We start from the raw sequence: 19,974 nt of genomic DNA, 5'->3' as shown, positions 1-19,974 counted from the left end.
AGAACCTGTGCTCAAGAGTTTCTTCCCACTTCTGCCATCGCCCAAGCTTCCTGCTCGGGCAGGTAAACCCACCTTGACTACTGCCTGCAGCGGGGCTCGGCGGGGGCGGAGCCGGCGGCCCCCCCGCCGCGGGCGAGTAAAGGAGAAGGCGGGCGGAGCGGGAGGCAAAAAGCCTACAGCACCCGGTATTCCCAGGCGGTCTCCCATCCAAGTACTAACCAGGCCCGACCCTGCTTAGCTTCCGAGATCAGACGAGATCGGGCGCGTTCAGGGTGGTATGGCCGTAGACGGGGGCGGGGGGCCGCGGGCGGCCTCTTGAGGCCCAGTTTCGCTGGCGCTGGCGCCTTAACGCCAGCCTGGCGGCCGGCCCGCCCCGGCAGGGCCCCCTCGCCCGCCCAGGCAGGGGCAACGGAGGTCTCGGGTATCGGGCGGCGGCGGAGGGTTTGGCGACCACCTCCCAGCCCAGGGCGGCCGTGACCCAGCAAACCCTTCGGCGCTTGGCGCCCCGCCCAAGATCCCGCACGTCGCTCACAGGGACGTGGCCCCGGAGGCTTCAGGGCCCGGGGCCCGCGGTCCCTTGGGCATCGGCCCTGCCCGCCCACGCGGCCCTAGGCGCAGCCCGGCCGCAGCCCGGGCCGGCCCTCCTGCCCGACAGCAGCTGGCCCGAAGCCACTGGGAGCCACCATTGAGTCGCCACGGCCCCTCAGCCCCGGCAAGGCCACCCTTGCCCCCACACCCCCCGCCGAGCTCAGGACCCCGCCCCTGGTGGCCGGCAGGCCCGGGGAAGCGGCCCCTGCCCTCGATCCCGCTCCCGCACCCGGCCGCGGTGACACGCCAGAGGGGCGGGGTGGGGGGGGCTTTTGTCGGAGGGAGCTGTGGAGGGACACACCGGCACACAGGTGGCGGCGCCGGGGCTGGGCGCCGGTGGGGGCGGCCAGGTGCAGGTCGAGGGGCTCGCGGGCCGAAAGGACGGCAACTGGGCCCGCGGCGGAGTCTGGGTCCGGGCCAGCCACCCCGGGAGCGTCTGGGGTGCGCCTGCCTTCCAGGGCCGCCTTCTGGCCGCCTGGCCGGCCGGGCCGGCGGGGAGCGACCCCGCCGGCGCGCGCCGTGGTGGGAGGGGCCTGAGGAGGTGGGGCCTGCAGCGGGGCCCGGCGGGGGCGGAGCCGGCGGCCCCCGCCGCGGGCGAGTAAAGGAGAAGGCGGGCGGAGCGGGAGGCAAAAAGCCTACAGCACCCGGTATTCCCAGGCGGTCTCCCATCCAAGTACTAACCAGGCCCGACCGTGCTTAGCTTCCGAGATCAGACGAGATCGGGCGCGTTCAGGGTGGTATGGCCGTAGACGGGGGCGGGGGGCCGCGGGCGGCCTCTTGAGGCCCAGTTTCGCTGGCGCTGGCGCCTTAACGCCAGCCTGGCGGCCGGCCCGCCCCGGCAGGGCCCCCTCGCCCGCCCAGGCAGGGGCAACGGAGGTCTCGGGTATCGGGCGGCGGCGGAGGGTTTGGCGACCACCTCCCAGCCCAGGGCGGCCGTGACCCAGCAAACCCTTCGGCGCTTGGCGCCCCGCCCAAGATCCCGCACGTCGCTCACAGGGACGTGGCCCCGGAGGCTTCAGGGCCCGGGGCCCGCGGTCCCTTGGGCATCGGCCCTGCCCGCCCACGCGGCCCTAGGCGCAGCCCGGCCGCAGCCCGGGCCGGCCCTCCTGCCCGACAGCAGCTGGCCCGAAGCCACCGGGAGCCACCATTGAGTCGCCACGGCCCCTCAGCCCCGGCAAGGCCACCCTTGCCCCCACACCCCCCGCCGAGCTCAGGACCCCGCCCCTGGTGGCCGGCAGGCCCGGGGAAGCGGCCCCTGCCCTCGATCCCGCTCCCGCACCCGGCCGCGGTGACACGCCAGAGGGGCGGGGTGGGGGGGGGCTTTTGTCGGAGGGAGCTGTGGAGGGACACACCGGCACACAGGTGGCGGCGCCGGGGCTGGGCGCCGGTGGGGGCGGCCAGGTGCAGGTCGAGGGGCTCGCGGGCCGAAAGGACGGCAACTGGGCCCATGGCGGAGTCTGGGTCTGGAGGGCTCTGAGCCTCCATCCGCTCTGGTGCCTCGGGTCTACCGGCCCGACGCCTGGTAGCGCGACACCCCACCGGCCCACAGACGTAGCCTCCCCAGCTGTGCTCACAGCGAGTCCAACCGCAGCCTGCATCCCTCCACGGGACACTTGGATTACTCCCGCGATCCCCACGAGGTGCGGCACCCGGCGGCCGAATGGGCTGAGATCCTGCCCTTGCGGCGCCCTGTGGCCACCTCCGCCTCCCTCACGGTACTGGCCGAGGCCTCGGACCAGCGGGCCCCGGCTCCCAGCTCAGCCCTGCTCCTCTGCCCCTCTCACCTCCTGCCCGACGTCCAGGCTACCGAGCACCCTCCACCCCCGCCCACCTTCATGCCACTCAGCCGGAACCCGGGAGGCAATGCCAACTACCAGGTGTATGACAGTCTGGTGCTGAAGCGGCAACCGCAGGAGGGCCAAGCGCGGGCCAACTCGCTGCTACCTTCCACCTCGGCCTCCAGGCCCTCTCTGCACGGGAGCCAGACTGGGAAAATGAACTTACCAGCAGCAAGTGGGGGCAGGGACAGGGGGCGGCAGGGCATGGAGAGAGGAATAAAGAGCGCCAGAGTCCAGGAAACATTGGTGGTCTGTGGCTTGGAAACGCCACTCCTTCTGCCAGCCTGGGTCCCTGCGCTTGGCTTCCTGCAATAAGAAGCCAGTGTCCCCTTCTTGGCCTGAGGGTCCCTTTGGTTTAGTGGCCACAGTTCTGCCAGCAGGCCCCTCCTGGTCCTATACCATGCACTGAGTACATCTGCAGCTGCAGACTCCAAACCCCTGGTCTCTGGGCACCTCCTCTGTGTCTCAGCTGTCCCTGTCCACAGAGAGCCTCATACAAGAAGTTGCTTCCAAACTGGGAGGTTCCACATCTGGGCAGGTCCAGCTCCAGGCCCAGTGAAGGGCATGAAGAAGGCTGAGGCTCTGGACTCCAGCCAGGCCTTCAGCAGGCCTCTGAGGCCAAGGTCTTCCTAGTCTCAAGAGGGACCAAGAGACGCAATGTGTCATTTGAACAAGTGAGTCAGCGGGCGGTGAGCGAATGAATGACCGCTCGAGGGGATGTATGCCGGCCACCGGGCCCTGTTTGACTGTCCAGGCTCAGCTTACCTGACCCTGGTTACCAGGGAATGCCACTCTGGGCCCTCCTTTTCATCCCCCTCCCTCACTGTGACCTCACCACCTGCCCCATTATGACCCAGTCTGGCTCCCAGTTAAAACTGGAGGGCAGAGGGCCCAGGCAGTCCTGGGACCAACGGCCATGGGTGAGCGAAACTACTACCGAGCCGAGCCGTTCACTGGCCCCATCCCCAGGAAATGCCAGGAGCAAGGATACTCAATTCTTCTGATCCCGGTCAGCTTCATCTTGCTCAACGTGGGGATCAACATGGTGACTATGGTCAGGGCAGGATCTGTGCAGCGCGGTTGGGGGAGCCCTGGGGTCTTGAAGGGGCTGAGGTGGGAGGGCTGCTGGGGTGTGACCGGGACAAGGGTTGGATTTCAGGGCTCACCCTGCTCCCGGCCTCCCCCCTCCCCTTCTTGCCTCAACTCTGGAGGCATCTGAAGAGATTCTTGCGGGCACTTTTCAATCGTATTTTCCACAAAGGTGAGTGGGCGCCGGCGTGGGTTCAGGGGATGTGGGCCTGTCCCCTTTCTTCTATCCCTGCCTTGATTCTCAGCCCCTCAGGAACCCAGGCCCTGACCCATCTCGCCTTTCCCCACAGACAAGCAAGCCAGCTGTGTAGGCACCCATCGCATGTGCATGCGCTGCTCCGTGGATCCCAAGAACCTGTGCTCAAGAGTTTCTTCCCACTTCTGCCATCGCCCAAGCTTCCTGCTCGGGCAGGTAAACCCACCTTGACTACTGCCTGCAGCGGGGCTCGGCGGGGGCGGAGCCGGCGGCCCCCCCGCCGCGGGCGAGTAAAGGAGAAGGCGGGCGGAGCGGGAGGCAAAAAGCCTACAGCACCCGGTATTCCCAGGCGGTCTCCCATCCAAGTACTAACCAGGCCCGACCCTGCTTAGCTTCCGAGATCAGACGAGATCGGGCGCGTTCAGGGTGGTATGGCCGTAGACGGGGGCGGGGGGCCGCGGGCGGCCTCTTGAGGCCCAGTTTCGCTGGCGCTGGCGCCTTAACGCCAGCCTGGCGGCCGGCCCGCCCCGGCAGGGCCCCCTCGCCCGCCCAGGCAGGGGCAACGGAGGTCTCGGGTATCGGGCGGCGGCGGAGGGTTTGGCGACCACCTCCCAGCCCAGGGCGGCCGTGACCCAGCAAACCCTTCGGCGCTTGGCGCCCCGCCCAAGATCCCGCACGTCGCTCACAGGGACGTGGCCCCGGAGGCTTCAGGGCCCGGGGCCCGCGGTCCCTTGGGCATCGGCCCTGCCCGCCCACGCGGCCCTAGGCGCAGCCCGGCCGCAGCCCGGGCCGGCCCTCCTGCCCGACAGCAGCTGGCCCGAAGCCACCGGGAGCCACCATTGAGTCGCCACGGCCCCTCAGCCCCGGCAAGGCCACCCTTGCCCCCACACCCCCCGCCGAGCTCAGGACCCCGCCCCTGGTGGCCGGCAGGCCCGGGGAAGCGGCCCCTGCCCTCGATCCCGCTCCCGCACCCGGCCGCGGTGACACGCCAGAGGGGCGGGGTGGGGGGGGCTTTTGTCGGAGGGAGCTGTGGAGGGACACACCGGCACACAGGTGGCGGCGCCGGGGCTGGGCGCCGGTGGGGGCGGCCAGGTGCAGGTCGAGGGGCTCGCGGGCCGAAAGGACGGCAACTGGGCCCGCGGCGGAGTCTGGGTCCGGGCCAGCCACCCCGGGAGCGTCTGGGGTGCGCCTGCCTTCCAGGGCCGCCTTCTGGCCGCCTGGCCGGCCGGGCCGGCGGGGAGCGACCCCGCCGGCGCGCGCCGTGGTGGGAGGGGCCTGAGGAGGTGGGGCCTGCAGCGGGGCCCGGCGGGGGCGGAGCCGGCGGCCCCCGCCGCGGGCGAGTAAAGGAGAAGGCGGGCGGAGCGGGAGGCAAAAAGCCTACAGCACCCGGTATTCCCAGGCGGTCTCCCATCCAAGTACTAACCAGGCCCGACCCTGCTTAGCTTCCGAGATCAGACGAGATCGGGCGCGTTCAGGGTGGTATGGCCGTAGACGGGGGCGGGGGGCCGCGGGCGGCCTCTTGAGGCCCAGTTTCGCTGGCGCTGGCGCCTTAACGCCAGCCTGGCGGCCGGCCCGCCCCGGCAGGGCCCCCTCGCCCGCCCAGGCAGGGGCAACGGAGGTCTCGGGTATCGGGCGGCGGCGGAGGGTTTGGCGACCACCTCCCAGCCCAGGGCGGCCGTGACCCAGCAAACCCTTCGGCGCTTGGCGCCCCGCCCAAGATCCCGCACGTCGCTCACAGGGACGTGGCCCCGGAGGCTTCAGGGCCCGGGGCCCGCGGTCCCTTGGGCATCGGCCCTGCCCGCCCACGCGGCCCTAGGCGCAGCCCGGCCGCAGCCCGGGCCGGCCCTCCTGCCCGACAGCAGCTGGCCCGAAGCCACCGGGAGCCACCATTGAGTCGCCACGGCCCCTCAGCCCCGGCAAGGCCACCCTTGCCCCCACACCCCCCGCCGAGCTCAGAACCCCGCCCCTGGTGGCCGGCAGGCCCGGGGAAGCGGCCCCTGCCCTCGATCCCGCTCCCGCACCCGGCCGCGGTGACACGCCAGAGGGGCGGGGTGGGGGGGGCTTTTGTCGGAGGGAGCTGTGGAGGGACACACCGGCACACAGGTGGCGGCGCCGGGGCTGGGCGCCGGTGGGGGCGGCCAGGTGCAGGTCGAGGGGCTCGCGGGCCGAAAGGACGGCAACTGGGCCCGCGGCGGAGTCTGGGTCCGGGCCAGCCACCCCGGGAGCGTCTGGGGTGCGCCTGCCTTCCAGGGCCGCCTTCTGGCCGCCTGGCCGGCCGGGCCGGCGGGGAGCGACCCCGCCGGCGCGCGCCGTGGTGGGAGGGGCCTGAGGAGGTGGGGCCTGCAGCGGGGCCCGGCGGGGGCGGAGCCGGCGGCCCCCGCCGCGGGCGAGTAAAGGAGAAGGCGGGCGGAGCGGGAGGCAAAAAGCCTACAGCACCCGGTATTCCCAGGCGGTCTCCCATCCAAGTACTAACCAGGCCCGACCCTGCTTAGCTTCCGAGATCAGACGAGATCGGGCGCGTTCAGGGTGGTATGGCCGTAGACGGGGGCGGGGGGCCGCGGGCGGCCTCTTGAGGCCCAGTTTCGCTGGCGCTGGCGCCTTAACGCCAGCCTGGCGGCCGGCCCGCCCCGGCAGGGCCCCCTCGCCCGCCCAGGCAGGGGCAACGGAGGTCTCGGGTATCGGGCGGCGGCGGAGGGTTTGGCGACCACCTCCCAGCCCAGGGCGGCCGTGACCCAGCAAACCCTTCGGCGCTTGGCGCCCCGCCCAAGATCCCGCACGTCGCTCACAGGGACGTGGCCCCGGAGGCTTCAGGGCCCGGGGCCCGCGGTCCCTTGGGCATCGGCCCTGCCCGCCCACGCGGCCCTAGGCGCAGCCCGGCCGCAGCCCGGGCCGGCCCTCCTGCCCGACAGCAGCTGGCCCGAAGCCACCGGGAGCCACCATTGAGTCGCCACGGCCCCTCAGCCCCGGCAAGGCCACCCTTGCCCCCACACCCCCCGCCGAGCTCAGGACCCCGCCCCTGGTGGCCGGCAGGCCCGGGGAAGCGGCCCCTGCCCTCGATCCCGCTCCCGCACCCGGCCGCGGTGACACGCCAGAGGGGCGGGGTGGGGGGGGGCTTTTGTCGGAGGGAGCTGTGGAGGGACACACCGGCACACAGGTGGCGGCGCCGGGGCTGGGCGCCGGTGGGGGCGGCCAGGTGCAGGTCGAGGGGCTCGCGGGCCGAAAGGACGGCAACTGGGCCCATGGCGGAGTCTGGGTCTGGAGGGCTCTGAGCCTCCATCCGCTCTGGTGCCTCGGGTCTACCGGCCCGACGCCTGGTAGCGCGACACCCCACCGGCCCACAGACGTAGCCTCCCCAGCTGTGCTCACAGCGAGTCCAACCGCAGCCTGCATCCCTCCACGGGACACTTGGATTACTCCCGCGATCCCCACGAGGTGCGGCACCCGGCGGCCGAATGGGCTGAGATCCTGCCCTTGCGGCGCCCTGTGGCCACCTCCGCCTCCCTCACGGTACTGGCCGAGGCCTCGGACCAGCGGGCCCCGGCTCCCAGCTCAGCCCTGCTCCTCCGCCCCTCTCACCTCCTGCCCGACGTCCAGGCTACCGAGCACCCTCCACCCCCGCCCACCTTCATGCCACTCAGCCGGAACCCGGGAGGCAATGCCAACTACCAGGTGTATGACAGTCTGGTGCTGAAGCGGCAACCGCAGGAGGGCCAAGCGCGGGCCAACTCGCTGCTACCTTCCACCTCGGCCTCCAGGCCCTCTCTGCACGGGAGCCAGACTGGGAAAATGAACTTACCAGCAGCAAGTGGGGGCAGGGACAGGGGGCGGCAGGGCATGGAGAGAGGAATAAAGAGCGCCAGAGTCCAGGAAACATTGGTGGTCTGTGGCTTGGAAGCGCCACTCCTTCTGCCAGCCTGGGTCCCTGCGCTTGGCTTCCTGCAATAAGAAGCCAGTGTCCCCTTCTTGGCCTGAGGGTCCCTTTGGTTTAGTGGCCACAGTTCTGCCAGCAGGCCCCTCCTGGTCCTATACCATGCACTGAGTACATCTGCAGCTGCAGACTCCAAACCCCTGGTCTCTGGGCACCTCCTCTGTGTCTCAGCTGTCCCTGTCCACAGAGAGCCTCATACAAGAAGTTGCTTCCAAACTGGGAGGTTCCACATCTGGGCAGGTCCAGCTCCAGGCCCAGTGAAGGGCATGAAGAAGGCTGAGGCTCTGGACTCCAGCCAGGCCTTCAGCAGGCCTCTGAGGCCAAGGTCTTCCTAGTCTCAAGAGGGACCAAGAGACGCAATGTGTCATTTGAACAAGTGAGTCAGCGGGCGGTGAGCGAATGAATGACCGCTCGAGGGGATGTATGCCGGCCACCGGGCCCTGTTTGACTGTCCAGGCTCAGCTTACCTGACCCTGGTTACCAGGGAATGCCACTCTGGGCCCTCCTTTTCATCCCCCTCCCTCACTGTGACCTCACCACCTGCCCCATTATGACCCAGTCTGGCTCCCAGTTAAAACTGGAGGGCAGAGGGCCCAGGCAGTCCTGGGACCAACGGCCATGGGTGAGCGAAACTACTACCGAGCCGAGCCGTTCACTGGCCCCATCCCCAGGAAATGCCAGGAGCAAGGATACTCAATTCTTCTGATCCCGGTCAGCTTCATCTTGCTCAACGTGGGGATCAACATGGTGACTATGGTCAGGGCAGGATCTGTGCAGCGCGGTTTGGGGAGCCCTGGGGTCTTGAAGGGGCTGAGGTGGGAGGGCTGCTGGGGTGTGACCGGGACAAGGGTTGGATTTCAGGGCTCACCCTGCTCCCGGCCTCCCCCCTCCCCTTCTTGCCTCAACTCTGGAGGCATCTGAAGAGATTCTTGCGGGCACTTTTCAATCGTATTTTCCACAAAGGTGAGTGGGCGCCGGCGTGGGTTCAGGGGATGTGGGCCTGTCCCCTTTCTTCTATCCCTGCCTTGATTCTCAGCCCCTCAGGAACCCAGGCCCTGACCCATCTCGCCTTTCCCCACAGACAAGCAAGCCAGCTGTGTAGGCACCCATCGCATGTGCATGCGCTGCTCCGTGGATCCCAAGAACCTGTGCTCAAGAGTTTCTTCCCACTTCTGCCATCGCCCAAGCTTCCTGCTCGGGCAGGTAAACCCACCTTGACTACTGCCTGCAGCGGGGCTCGGCGGGGGCGGAGCCGGCGGCCCCCCCGCCGCGGGCGAGTAAAGGAGAAGGCGGGCGGAGCGGGAGGCAAAAAGCCTACAGCACCCGGTATTCCCAGGCGGTCTCCCATCCAAGTACTAACCAGGCCCGACCCTGCTTAGCTTCCGAGATCAGACGAGATCGGGCGCGTTCAGGGTGGTATGGCCGTAGACGGGGGCGGGGGGCCGCGGGCGGCCTCTTGAGGCCCAGTTTCGCTGGCGCTGGCGCCTTAACGCCAGCCTGGCGGCCGGCCCGCCCCGGCAGGGCCCCCTCGCCCGCCCAGGCAGGGGCAACGGAGGTCTCGGGTATCGGGCGGCGGCGGAGGGTTTGGCGACCACCTCCCAGCCCAGGGCGGCCGTGACCCAGCAAACCCTTCGGCGCTTGGCGCCCCGCCCAAGATCCCGCACGTCGCTCACAGGGACGTGGCCCCGGAGGCTTCAGGGCCCGGGGCCCGCGGTCCCTTGGGCATCGGCCCTGCCCGCCCACGCGGCCCTAGGCGCAGCCCGGCCGCAGCCCGGGCCGGCCCTCCTGCCCGACAGCAGCTGGCCCGAAGCCACCGGGAGCCACCATTGAGTCGCCACGGCCCCTCAGCCCCGGCAAGGCCACCCTTGCCCCCACACCCCCCGCCGAGCTCAGGACCCCGCCCCTGGTGGCCGGCAGGCCCGGGGAAGCGGCCCCTGCCCTCGATCCCGCTCCCGCACCCGGCCGCGGTGACACGCCAGAGGGGCGGGGTGGGGGGGGCTTTTGTCGGAGGGAGCTGTGGAGGGACACACCGGCACACAGGTGGCGGCGCCGGGGCTGGGCGCCGGTGGGGGCGGCCAGGTGCAGGTCGAGGGGCTCGCGGGCCGAAAGGACGGCAACTGGGCCCGCGGCGGAGTCTGGGTCCGGGCCAGCCACCCCGGGAGCGTCTGGGGTGCGCCTGCCTTCCAGGGCCGCCTTCTGGCCGCCTGGCCGGCCGGGCCGGCGGGGAGCGACCCCGCCGGCGCGCGCCGTGGTGGGAGGGGCCTGAGGAGGTGGGGCCTGCAGCGGGGCCCGGCGGGGGCGGAGCCGGCGGCCCCCGCCGCGGGCGAGTAAAGGAGAAGGCGGGCGGAGCGGGAGGCAAAAAGCCTACAGCACCCGGTATTCCCAGGCGGTCTCCCATCCAAGTACTAACCAGGCCCGACCCTGCTTAGCTTCCGAGATCAGACGAGATCGGGCGCGTTCAGGGTGGTATGGCCGTAGACGGGGGCGGGGGGCCGCGGGCGGCCTCTTGAGGCCCAGTTTCGCTGGCGCTGGCGCCTTAACGCCAGCCTGGCGGCCGGCCCGCCCCGGCAGGGCCCCCTCGCCCGCCCAGGCAGGGGCAACGGAGGTCTCGGGTATCGGGCGGCGGCGGAGGGTTTGGCGACCACCTCCCAGCCCAGGGCGGCCGTGACCCAGCAAACCCTTCGGCGCTTGGCGCCCCGCCCAAGATCCCGCACGTCGCTCACAGGGACGTGGCCCCGGAGGCTTCAGGGCCCGGGGCCCGCGGTCCCTTGGGCATCGGCCCTGCCCGCCCACGCGGCCCTAGGCGCAGCCCGGCCGCAGCCCGGGCCGGCCCTCCTGCCCGACAGCAGCTGGCCCGAAGCCACCGGGAGCCACCATTGAGTCGCCACGGCCCCTCAGCCCCGGCAAGGCCACCCTTGCCCCCACACCCCCCGCCGAGCTCAGGACCCCGCCCCTGGTGGCCGGCAGGCCCGGGGAAGCGGCCCCTGCCCTCGATCCCGCTCCCGCACCCGGCCGCGGTGACACGCCAGAGGGGCGGGGTGGGGGGGGCTTTTGTCGGAGGGAGCTGTGGAGGGACACACCGGCACACAGGTGGCGGCGCCGGGGCTGGGCGCCGGTGGGGGCGGCCAGGTGCAGGTCGAGGGGCTCGCGGGCCGAAAGGACGGCAACTGGGCCCGCGGCGGAGTCTGGGTCCGGGCCAGCCACCCCGGGAGCGTCTGGGGTGCGCCTGCCTTCCAGGGCCGCCTTCTGGCCGCCTGGCCGGCCGGGCCGGCGGGGAGCGACCCCGCCGGCGCGCGCCGTGGTGGGAGGGGCCTGAGGAGGTGGGGCCTGCAGCGGGGCCCGGCGGGGGCGGAGCCGGCGGCCCCCGCCGCGGGCGAGTAAAGGAGAAGGCGGGCGGAGCGGGAGGCAAAAAGCCTACAGCACCCGGTATTCCCAGGCGGTCTCCCATCCAAGTACTAACCAGGCCCGACCCTGCTTAGCTTCCGAGATCAGACGAGATCGGGCGCGTTCAGGGTGGTATGGCCGTAGACGGGGGCGGGGGGCCGCGGGCGGCCTCTTGAGGCCCAGTTTCGCTGGCGCTGGCGCCTTAACGCCAGCCTGGCGGCCGGCCCGCCCCGGCAGGGCCCCCTCGCCCGCCCAGGCAGGGGCAACGGAGGTCTCGGGTATCGGGCGGCGGCGGAGGGTTTGGCGACCACCTCCCAGCCCAGGGCGGCCGTGACCCAGCAAACCCTTCGGCGCTTGGCGCCCCGCCCAAGATCCCGCACGTCGCTCACAGGGACGTGGCCCCGGAGGCTTCAGGGCCCGGGGCCCGCGGTCCCTTGGGCATCGGCCCTGCCCGCCCACGCGGCCCTAGGCGCAGCCCGGCCGCAGCCCGGGCCGGCCCTCCTGCCCGACAGCAGCTGGCCCGAAGCCACCGGGAGCCACCATTGAGTCGCCACGGCCCCTCAGCCCCGGCAAGGCCACCCTTGCCCCCACACCCCCCGCCGAGCTCAGGACCCCGCCCCTGGTGGCCGGCAGGCCCGGGGAAGCGGCCCCTGCCCTCGATCCCGCTCCCGCACCCGGCCGCGGTGACACGCCAGAGGGGCGGGGTGGGGGGGGGCTTTTGTCGGAGGGAGCTGTGGAGGGACACACCGGCACACAGGTGGCGGCGCCGGGGCTGGGCGCCGGTGGGGGCGGCCAGGTGCAGGTCGAGGGGCTCGCGGGCCGAAAGGACGGCAACTGGGCCCATGGCGGAGTCTGGGTCTGGAGGGCTCTGAGCCTCCATCCGCTCTGGTGCCTCGGGTCTACCGGCCCGACGCCTGGTAGCGCGACACCCCACCGGCCCACAGACGTAGCCTCCCCAGCTGTGCTCACAGCGAGTCCAACCGCAGCCTGCATCCCTCCACGGGACACTTGGATTACTCCCGCGATCCCCACGAGGTGCGGCACCCGGCGGCCGAATGGGCTGAGATCCTGCCCTTGCGGCGCCCTGTGGCCACCTCCGCCTCCCTCACGGTACTGGCCGAGGCCTCGGACCAGCGGGCCCCGGCTCCCAGCTCAGCCCTGCTCCTCTGCCCCTCTCACCTCCTGCCCGACGTCCAGGCTACCGAGCACCCTCCACCCCCGCCCACCTTCATGCCACTCAGCCGGAACCCGGGAGGCAATGCCAACTACCAGGTGTATGACAGTCTGGTGCTGAAGCGGCAACCGCAGGAGGGCCAAGCGCGGGCCAACTTGCTGCTACCTTCCACCTCGGCCTCCAGGCCCTCTCTGCACGGGAGCCAGACTGGGAAAATGAACTTACCAGCAGCAAGTGGGGGCAGGGACAGGGGGCGGCAGGGCATGGAGAGAGGAATAAAGAGCGCCAGAGTCCAGGAAACATTGGTGGTCTGTGGCTTGGAAGCGCCACTCCTTCTGCCAGCCTGGGTCCCTGCGCTTGGCTTCCTGCAATAAGAAGCCAGTGTCCCCTTCTTGGCCTGAGGGTCCCTTTGGTTTAGTGGCCACAGTTCTGCCAGCAGGCCCCTCCTGGTCCTATACCATGCACTGAGTACATCTGCAGCTGCAGACTCCAAACCCCTGGTCTCTGGGCACCTCCTCTGTGTCTCAGCTGTCCCTGTCCACAGAGAGCCTCATACAAGAAGTTGCTTCCAAACTGGGAGGTTCCACATCTGGGCAGGTCCAGCTCCAGGCCCAGTGAAGGGCATGAAGAAGGCTGAGGCTCTGGACTCCAGCCAGGCCTTCAGCAGGCCTCTGAGGCCAAGGTCTTCCTAGTCTCAAGAGGGACCAAGAGACGCAATGTGTCATTTGAACAAGTGAGTCAGCGGGCGGTGAGCGAATGAATGACCGCTCGAGGGGATGTATGCCGGCCACCGGGCCCTGTTTGACTGTCCAGGCTCAGCTTACCTGACCCTGGTTACCAGGGAATGCCACTCTGGGCCCTCCTTTTCATCCCCCTCCCTCACTGTGACCTCACCACCTGCCCCATTATGACCCAGTCTGGCTCCCAGTTAAAACTGGAGGGCAGAGGGCCCAGGCAGTCCTGGGACCAACGGCCATGGGTGAGCGAAACTACTACCGAGCCGAGCCGTTCACTGGCCCCATCCCCAGGAAATGCCAGGAGCAAGGATACTCAATTCTTCTGATCCCGGTCAGCTTCATCTTGCTCAACGTGGGGATCAACATGGTGACTATGGTCAGGGCAGGATCTGTGCAGCGCGGTTGGGGGAGCCCTGGGGTCTTGAAGGGGCTGAGGTGGGAGGGCTGCTGGGGTGTGACCGGGACAAGGGTTGGATTTCAGGGCTCACCCTGCTCCCGGCCTCCCCCCTCCCCTTCTTGCCTCAACTCTGGAGGCATCTGAAGAGATTCTTGCGGGCACTTTTCAATCGTATTTTCCACAAAGGTGAGTGGGCGCCGGCGTGGGTTCAGGGGATGTGGGCCTGTCCCCTTTCTTCTATCCCTGCCTTGATTCTCAGCCCCTCAGGAACCCAGGCCCTGACCCATCTCGCCTTTCCCCACAGACAAGCAAGCCAGCTGTGTAGGCACCCATCGCATGTGCATGCGCTGCTCCGTGGATCCCAAGAACCTGTGCTCAAGAGTTTCTTCCCACTTCTGCCATCGCCCAAGCTTCCTGCTCGGGCAGGTAAACCCACCTTGACTACTGCCTGCAGCGGGGCTCGGCGGGGGCGGAGCCGGCGGCCCCCCCGCCGCGGGCGAGTAAAGGAGAAGGCGGGCGGAGCGGGAGGCAAAAAGCCTACAGCACCCGGTATTCCCAGGCGGTCTCCCATCCAAGTACTAACCAGGCCCGACCCTGCTTAGCTTCCGAGATCAGACGAGATCGGGCGCGTTCAGGGTGGTATGGCCGTAGACGGGGGCGGGGGGCCGCGGGCGGCCTCTTGAGGCCCAGTTTCGCTGGCGCTGGCGCCTTAACGCCAGCCTGGCGGCCGGCCCGCCCCGGCAGGGCCCCCTCGCCCGCCCAGGCAGGGGCAACGGAGGTCTCGGGTATCGGGCGGCGGCGGAGGGTTTGGCGACCACCTCCCAGCCCAGGGCGGCCGTGACCCAGCAAACCCTTCGGCGCTTGGCGCCCCGCCCAAGATCCCGCACGTCGCTCACAGGGACGTGGCCCCGGAGGCTTCAGGGCCCGGGGCCCGCGGTCCCTTGGGCATCGGCCCTGCCCGCCCACGCGGCCCTAGGCGCAGCCCGGCCGCAGCCCGGGCCGGCCCTCCTGCCCGACAGCAGCTGGCCCGAAGCCACTGGGAGCCACCATTGAGTCGCCACGGCCCCTCAGCCCCGGCAAGGCCACCCTTGCCCCCACACCCCCCGCCGAGCTCAGGACCCCGCCCCTGGTGGCCGGCAGGCCCGGGGAAGCGGCCCCTGCCCTCGATCCCGCTCCCGCACCCGGCCGCGGTGACACGCCAGAGGGGCGGGGTGGGGGGGGCTTTTGTCGGAGGGAGCTGTGGAGGGACACACCGGCACACAGGTGGCGGCGCCGGGGCTGGGCGCCGGTGGGGGCGGCCAGGTGCAGGTCGAGGGGCTCGCGGGCCGAAAGGACGGCAACTGGGCCCGCGGCGGAGTCTGGGTCCGGGCCAGCCACCCCGGGAGCGTCTGGGGTGCGCCTGCCTTCCAGGGCCGCCTTCTGGCCGCCTGGCCGGCCGGGCCGGCGGGGAGCGACCCCGCCGGCGCGCGCCGTGGTGGGAGGGGCCTGAGGAGGTGGGGCCTGCAGCGGGGCCCGGCGGGGGCGGAGCCGGCGGCCCCCGCCGCGGGCGAGTAAAGGAGAAGGCGGGCGGAGCGGGAGGCAAAAAGCCTACAGCACCCGGTATTCCCAGGCGGTCTCCCATCCAAGTACTAACCAGGCCCGACCCTGCTTAGCTTCCGAGATCAGACGAGATCGGGCGCGTTCAGGGTGGTATGGCCGTAGACGGGGGCGGGGGGCCGCGGGCGGCCTCTTGAGGCCCAGTTTCGCTGGCGCTGGCGCCTTAACGCCAGCCTGGCGGCCGGCCCGCCCCGGCAGGGCCCCCTCGCCCGCCCAGGCAGGGGCAACGGAGGTCTCGGGTATCGGGCGGCGGCGGAGGGTTTGGCGACCACCTCCCAGCCCAGGGCGGCCGTGACCCAGCAAACCCTTCGGCGCTTGGCGCCCCGCCCAAGATCCCGCACGTCGCTCACAGGGACGTGGCCCCGGAGGCTTCAGGGCCCGGGGCCCGCGGTCCCTTGGGCATCGGCCCTGCCCGCCCACGCGGCCCTAGGCGCAGCCCGGCCGCAGCCCGGGCCGGCCCTCCTGCCCGACAGCAGCTGGCCCGAAGCCACTGGGAGCCACCATTGAGTCGCCACGGCCCCTCAGCCCCGGCAAGGCCACCCTTGCCCCCACACCCCCCGCCGAGCTCAGGACCCCGCCCCTGGTGGCCGGCAGGCCCGGGGAAGCGGCCCCTGCCCTGGATCCCGCTCCCGCACCCGGCCGCGCTGACACGCCAGAGGGGCGGGGTGGGGGTGGGGCTTTTGTCGGAGGGAGCTGTGGAGGGACACACCGGCACACAGGTGGCGGCGCCGGGGCTGGGCGCCGGTGGGGGCGGCCAGGTGCAGGTCGAGGGGCTCGCGGGCCGAAAGGATGGCAACTGGGCCCATGGCGGAGTCTGGGTCTGGAGGGCTCTGAGCCTCCATCCGCTCTGGTGCCTCGGGTCTACCGGCCCGACGCCTGGTAGCGCGACACCCCACCGGCCCACAGACGTAGCCTCCCCAGCTGTGCTCACAGCGAGTCCAACCGCAGCCTGCATCCCTCCACGGGACACTTGGATTACTCCCGCGATCCCCACGAGGTGCGGCACCCGGCGGCCGAATGGGCTGAGATCCTGCCCTTGCGGCGCCCTGTGGCCACCTCCGCCTCCCTCACGGTACTGGCCGAGGCCTCGGACCAGCGGGCCCCGGCTCCCAGCTCAGCGCTGCTCCTCCGCCCCTCTCACCTCCTGCCCGACGTCCAGGCTACCGAGCACCCTCCACCCCCGCCCACCTTCATGCCACTCAGCCGGAACCCGGGAGGCAATGCCAACTACCAGGTGTATGACAGTCTGGTGCTGAAGCGGCAACCGCAGGAGGGCCAAGCGCGGGCCAACTCGCTGCTACCTTCCACCTCGGCCTCCAGGCCCTCTCTGCACGGGAGCCAGACTGGGAAAATGAACTTACCAGCAGCAAGTGGGGGCAGGGGCAGGGGGCGGCAGGGCATGGAGAGAGGAATAAAGAGCGCCAGAGTCCAGGAAACATTGGTGGTCTGTGGCTTGGAAGCGCCACTCCTTCTGCCAGCCTGGGTCCCTGCGCTTGGCTTCCTGCAATAAGAAGCCAGTGTCCCCTTCTTGGCCTGAGGGTCCCTTTGGTTTAGTGGCCACAGTTCTGCCAGCAGGCCCCTCCTGGTCCTATACCATGCACTAAGTACATCTGCAGCTGCAGACTCCAAACCCCTGGTCTCTGGGCACCTCCTCTGTGTCTCAGCTGTCCCTGTCCACAGAGAGCCTCATACAAGAAGTTGCTTCCAAACTGGGAGGTTCCACATCTGGGCAGGTCCAGCTCCAGGCCCAGTGAAGGGCATGAAGAAGGCTGAGGCTCTGGACTCCAGCCAGGCCTTCAGCAGGCCTCTGAGGCCAAGGTCTTCCTAGTCTCAAGAGGGGCCAAGAGACGCAATGTGTCATTTGAACAAGTGAGTCAGCGGGCGGTGAGCGAATGAATGACCGCTCGAGGGGATGTATGCCGGCCACCGGGCCCTGTTTGACTGTCCAGGCTCAGCTTACCTGACCCTGGTTACCAGGGAATGCCACTCTGGGCCCTCCTTTTCATCCCCCTCCCTCACTGTGACCTCACCACCTGCCCCATTATGACCCAGTCTGGCTCCCAGTTAAAACTGGAGGGCAGAGGGCCCAGGCAGTCCTGGGACCAACGGCCATGGGTGAGCGAAACTACTACCGAGCCGAGCCGTTCACTGGCCCCATCCCCAGGAAATGCCAGGAGCAAGGATACTCAATTCTTCTGATCCCGGTCAGCTTCATCTTGCTCAACGTGGGGATCAACATGGTGACTATGGTCAGGGCAGGATCTGTGCAGCGCGGTTGGGGGAGCCCTGGGGTCTTGAAGGGGCTGAGGTGGGAGGGCTGCTGGGGTGTGACCGGGACAAGGGTTGGATTTCAGGGCTCACCCTGCTCCCGGCCTCCCCCCTCCCCTTCTTGCCTCAACTCTGGAGGCATCTGAAGAGATTCTTGCGGGCACTTTTCAATCGTATTTTCCACAAAGGTGAGTGGGCGCCGGCGTGGGTTCAGGGGATGTGGGCCTGTCCCCTTTCTTCTATCCCTGCCTTGATTCTCAGCCCCTCAGGAACCCAGGCCCTGACCCATCTCGCCTTTCCCCACAGACAAGCAAGCCAGCTGTGTAGGCACCCATCGCATGTGCATGCGCTGCTCCGTGGATCCCAAGAACCTGTGCTCAAGAGTTTCTTCCCACTTCTGCCATCGCCCAAGCTTCCTGCTCGGGCAGGTAAACCCACCTTGACTACTGCCTGCAGCGGGGCTCGGCGGGGGCGGAGCCGGCGGCCCCCCCGCCGCGGGCGAGTAAAGGAGAAGGCGGGCGGAGCGGGAGGCAAAAAGCCTACAGCACCCGGTATTCCCAGGCGGTCTCCCATCCAAGTACTAACCAGGCCCGACCCTGCTTAGCTTCCGAGATCAGACGAGATCGGGCGCGTTCAGGGTGGTATGGCCGTAGACGGGGGCGGGGGGCCGCGGGCGGCCTCTTGAGGCCCAGTTTCGCTGGCGCTGGCGCCTTAACGCCAGCCTGGCGGCCGGCCCGCCCCGGCAGGGCCCCCTCGCCCGCCCAGGCAGGGGCAACGGAGGTCTCGGGTATCGGGCGGCGGCGGAGGGTTTGGCGACCACCTCCCAGCCCAGGGCGGCCGTGACCCAGCAAACCCTTCGGCGCTTGGCGCCCCGCCCAAGATCCCGCACGTCGCTCACAGGGACGTGGCCCCGGAGGCTTCAGGGCCCGGGGCCCGCGGTCCCTTGGGCATCGGCCCTGCCCGCCCACGCGGCCCTAGGCGCAGCCCGGCCGCAGCCCGGGCCGGCCCTCCTGCCCGACAGCAGCTGGCCCGAAGCCACTGGGAGCCACCATTGAGTCGCCACGGCCCCTCAGCCCCGGCAAGGCCACCCTTGCCCCCACACCCCCCGCCGAGCTCAGGACCCCGCCCCTGGTGGCCGGCAGGCCCGGGGAAGCGGCCCCTGCCCTCGATCCCGCTCCCGCACCCGGCCGCGGTGACACGCCAGAGGGGCGGGGTGGGGGGGGCTTTTGTCGGAGGGAGCTGTGGAGGGACACACCGGCACACAGGTGGCGGCGCCGGGGCTGGGCGCCGGTGGGGGCGGCCAGGTGCAGGTCGAGGGGCTCGCGGGCCGAAAGGACGGCAACTGGGCCCGCGGCGGAGTCTGGGTCCGGGCCAGCCACCCCGGGAGCGTCTGGGGTGCGCCTGCCTTCCAGGGCCGCCTTCTGGCCGCCTGGCCGGCCGGGCCGGCGGGGAGCGACCCCGCCGGCGCGCGCCGTGGTGGGAGGGGCCTGAGGAGGTGGGGCCTGCAGCGGGGCCCGGCGGGGGCGGAGCCGGCGGCCCCCGCCGCGGGCGAGTAAAGGAGAAGGCGGGCGGAGCGGGAGGCAAAAAGCCTACAGCACCCGGTATTCCCAGGCGGTCTCCCATCCAAGTACTAACCAGGCCCGACCCTGCTTAGCTTCCGAGATCAGACGAGATCGGGCGCGTTCAGGGTGGTATGGCCGTAGACGGGGGCGGGGGGCCGCGGGCGGCCTCTTGAGGCCCAGTTTCGCTGGCGCTGGCGCCTTAACGCCAGCCTGGCGGCCGGCCCGCCCCGGCAGGGCCCCCTCGCCCGCCCAGGCAGGGGCAACGGAGGTCTCGGGTATCGGGCGGCGGCGGAGGGTTTGGCGACCACCTCCCAGCCCAGGGCGGCCGTGACCCAGCAAACCCTTCGGCGCTTGGCGCCCCGCCCAAGATCCCGCACGTCGCTCACAGGGACGTGGCCCCGGAGGCTTCAGGGCCCGGGGCCCGCGGTCCCTTGGGCATCGGCCCTGCCCGCCCACGCGGCCCTAGGCGCAGCCCGGCCGCAGCCCGGGCCGGCCCTCCTGCCCGACAGCAGCTGGCCCGAAGCCACCGGGAGCCACCATTGAGTCGCCACGGCCCCTCAGCCCCGGCAAGGCCACCCTTGCCCCCACACCCCCCGCCGAGCTCAGGACCCCGCCCCTGGTGGCCGGCAGGCCCGGGGAAGCGGCCCCTGCCCTGGATCCCGCTCCCGCACCCGGCCGCGCTGACACGCCAGAGGGGCGGGGTGGGGGTGGGGCTTTTGTCGGAGGGAGCTGTGGAGGGACACACCGGCACACAGGTGGCGGCGCCGGGGCTGGGCGCCGGTGGGGGCGGCCAGGTGCAGGTCGAGGGGCTCGCGGGCCGAAAGGATGGCAACTGGGCCCATGGCGGAGTCTGGGTCTGGAGGGCTCTGAGCCTCCATCCGCTCTGGTGCCTCGGGTCTACCGGCCCGACGCCTGGTAGCGCGACACCCCACCGGCCCACAGACGTAGCCTCCCCAGCTGTGCTCACAGCGAGTCCAACCGCAGCCTGCATCCCTCCACGGGACACTTGGATTACTCCCGCGATCCCCACGAGGTGCGGCACCCGGCGGCCGAATGGGCTGAGATCCTGCCCTTGCGGCGCCCTGTGGCCACCTCCGCCTCCCTCACGGTACTGGCCGAGGCCTCGGACCAGCGGGCCCCGGCTCCCAGCTCAGCGCTGCTCCTCCGCCCCTCTCACCTCCTGCCCGACGTCCAGGCTACCGAGCACCCTCCACCCC

The 19,974-nt window shown here is 70.6% G+C and overlaps 12 non-coding genes across 12 annotated transcripts; all 12 read right to left on the bottom strand.

Annotated features, from left to right (window-relative positions):
* Positions 1-170: 170 nt before the first annotated feature.
* LOC132595141 (5S ribosomal RNA) lies at positions 171-289 on the bottom strand. Its single transcript, XR_009561298.1, has one exon. It is a non-coding gene; the product is annotated as a 5S ribosomal RNA (ribosomal RNA).
* Positions 290-1,220: 931 nt separating this feature from the next.
* On the bottom strand, positions 1,221-1,339 carry LOC132595177 (5S ribosomal RNA). The gene has a single exon (XR_009561334.1). It is a non-coding gene; the product is annotated as a 5S ribosomal RNA (ribosomal RNA).
* Positions 1,340-4,035: 2,696 nt separating this feature from the next.
* Positions 4,036-4,154, bottom strand: LOC132595140 (5S ribosomal RNA). Its single transcript, XR_009561297.1, has one exon. It is a non-coding gene; the product is annotated as a 5S ribosomal RNA (ribosomal RNA).
* A 931-nt stretch (positions 4,155-5,085) lies between these two features.
* On the bottom strand, positions 5,086-5,204 carry LOC132595139 (5S ribosomal RNA). The gene has a single exon (XR_009561296.1). It is a non-coding gene; the product is annotated as a 5S ribosomal RNA (ribosomal RNA).
* Positions 5,205-6,135: 931 nt separating this feature from the next.
* On the bottom strand, positions 6,136-6,254 carry LOC132595138 (5S ribosomal RNA). Its single transcript, XR_009561295.1, has one exon. It is a non-coding gene; the product is annotated as a 5S ribosomal RNA (ribosomal RNA).
* A 2,696-nt stretch (positions 6,255-8,950) lies between these two features.
* Positions 8,951-9,069, bottom strand: LOC132595137 (5S ribosomal RNA). The gene has a single exon (XR_009561294.1). It is a non-coding gene; the product is annotated as a 5S ribosomal RNA (ribosomal RNA).
* Positions 9,070-10,000: 931 nt separating this feature from the next.
* LOC132595136 (5S ribosomal RNA) lies at positions 10,001-10,119 on the bottom strand. Its single transcript, XR_009561293.1, has one exon. It is a non-coding gene; the product is annotated as a 5S ribosomal RNA (ribosomal RNA).
* A 931-nt stretch (positions 10,120-11,050) lies between these two features.
* LOC132595135 (5S ribosomal RNA) lies at positions 11,051-11,169 on the bottom strand. Its single transcript, XR_009561292.1, has one exon. It is a non-coding gene; the product is annotated as a 5S ribosomal RNA (ribosomal RNA).
* A 2,696-nt stretch (positions 11,170-13,865) lies between these two features.
* On the bottom strand, positions 13,866-13,984 carry LOC132595134 (5S ribosomal RNA). The gene has a single exon (XR_009561291.1). It is a non-coding gene; the product is annotated as a 5S ribosomal RNA (ribosomal RNA).
* A 931-nt stretch (positions 13,985-14,915) lies between these two features.
* On the bottom strand, positions 14,916-15,034 carry LOC132595133 (5S ribosomal RNA). The gene has a single exon (XR_009561290.1). It is a non-coding gene; the product is annotated as a 5S ribosomal RNA (ribosomal RNA).
* A 2,697-nt stretch (positions 15,035-17,731) lies between these two features.
* On the bottom strand, positions 17,732-17,850 carry LOC132595132 (5S ribosomal RNA). The gene has a single exon (XR_009561289.1). It is a non-coding gene; the product is annotated as a 5S ribosomal RNA (ribosomal RNA).
* Positions 17,851-18,781: 931 nt separating this feature from the next.
* Positions 18,782-18,900, bottom strand: LOC132595130 (5S ribosomal RNA). The gene has a single exon (XR_009561287.1). It is a non-coding gene; the product is annotated as a 5S ribosomal RNA (ribosomal RNA).
* Between the last annotated feature and the right edge of the window lie 1,074 nt (positions 18,901-19,974).

The sequence above is a fragment of the Globicephala melas genome, unplaced genomic scaffold, assembly GCF_963455315.2.
Source record: "Globicephala melas unplaced genomic scaffold, mGloMel1.2 SCAFFOLD_392, whole genome shotgun sequence".
Classification (NCBI taxonomy): Eukaryota; Metazoa; Chordata; class Mammalia; order Artiodactyla; family Delphinidae; genus Globicephala; species Globicephala melas.
This window is presented reverse-complemented; position numbering and strand designations above follow the sequence as displayed.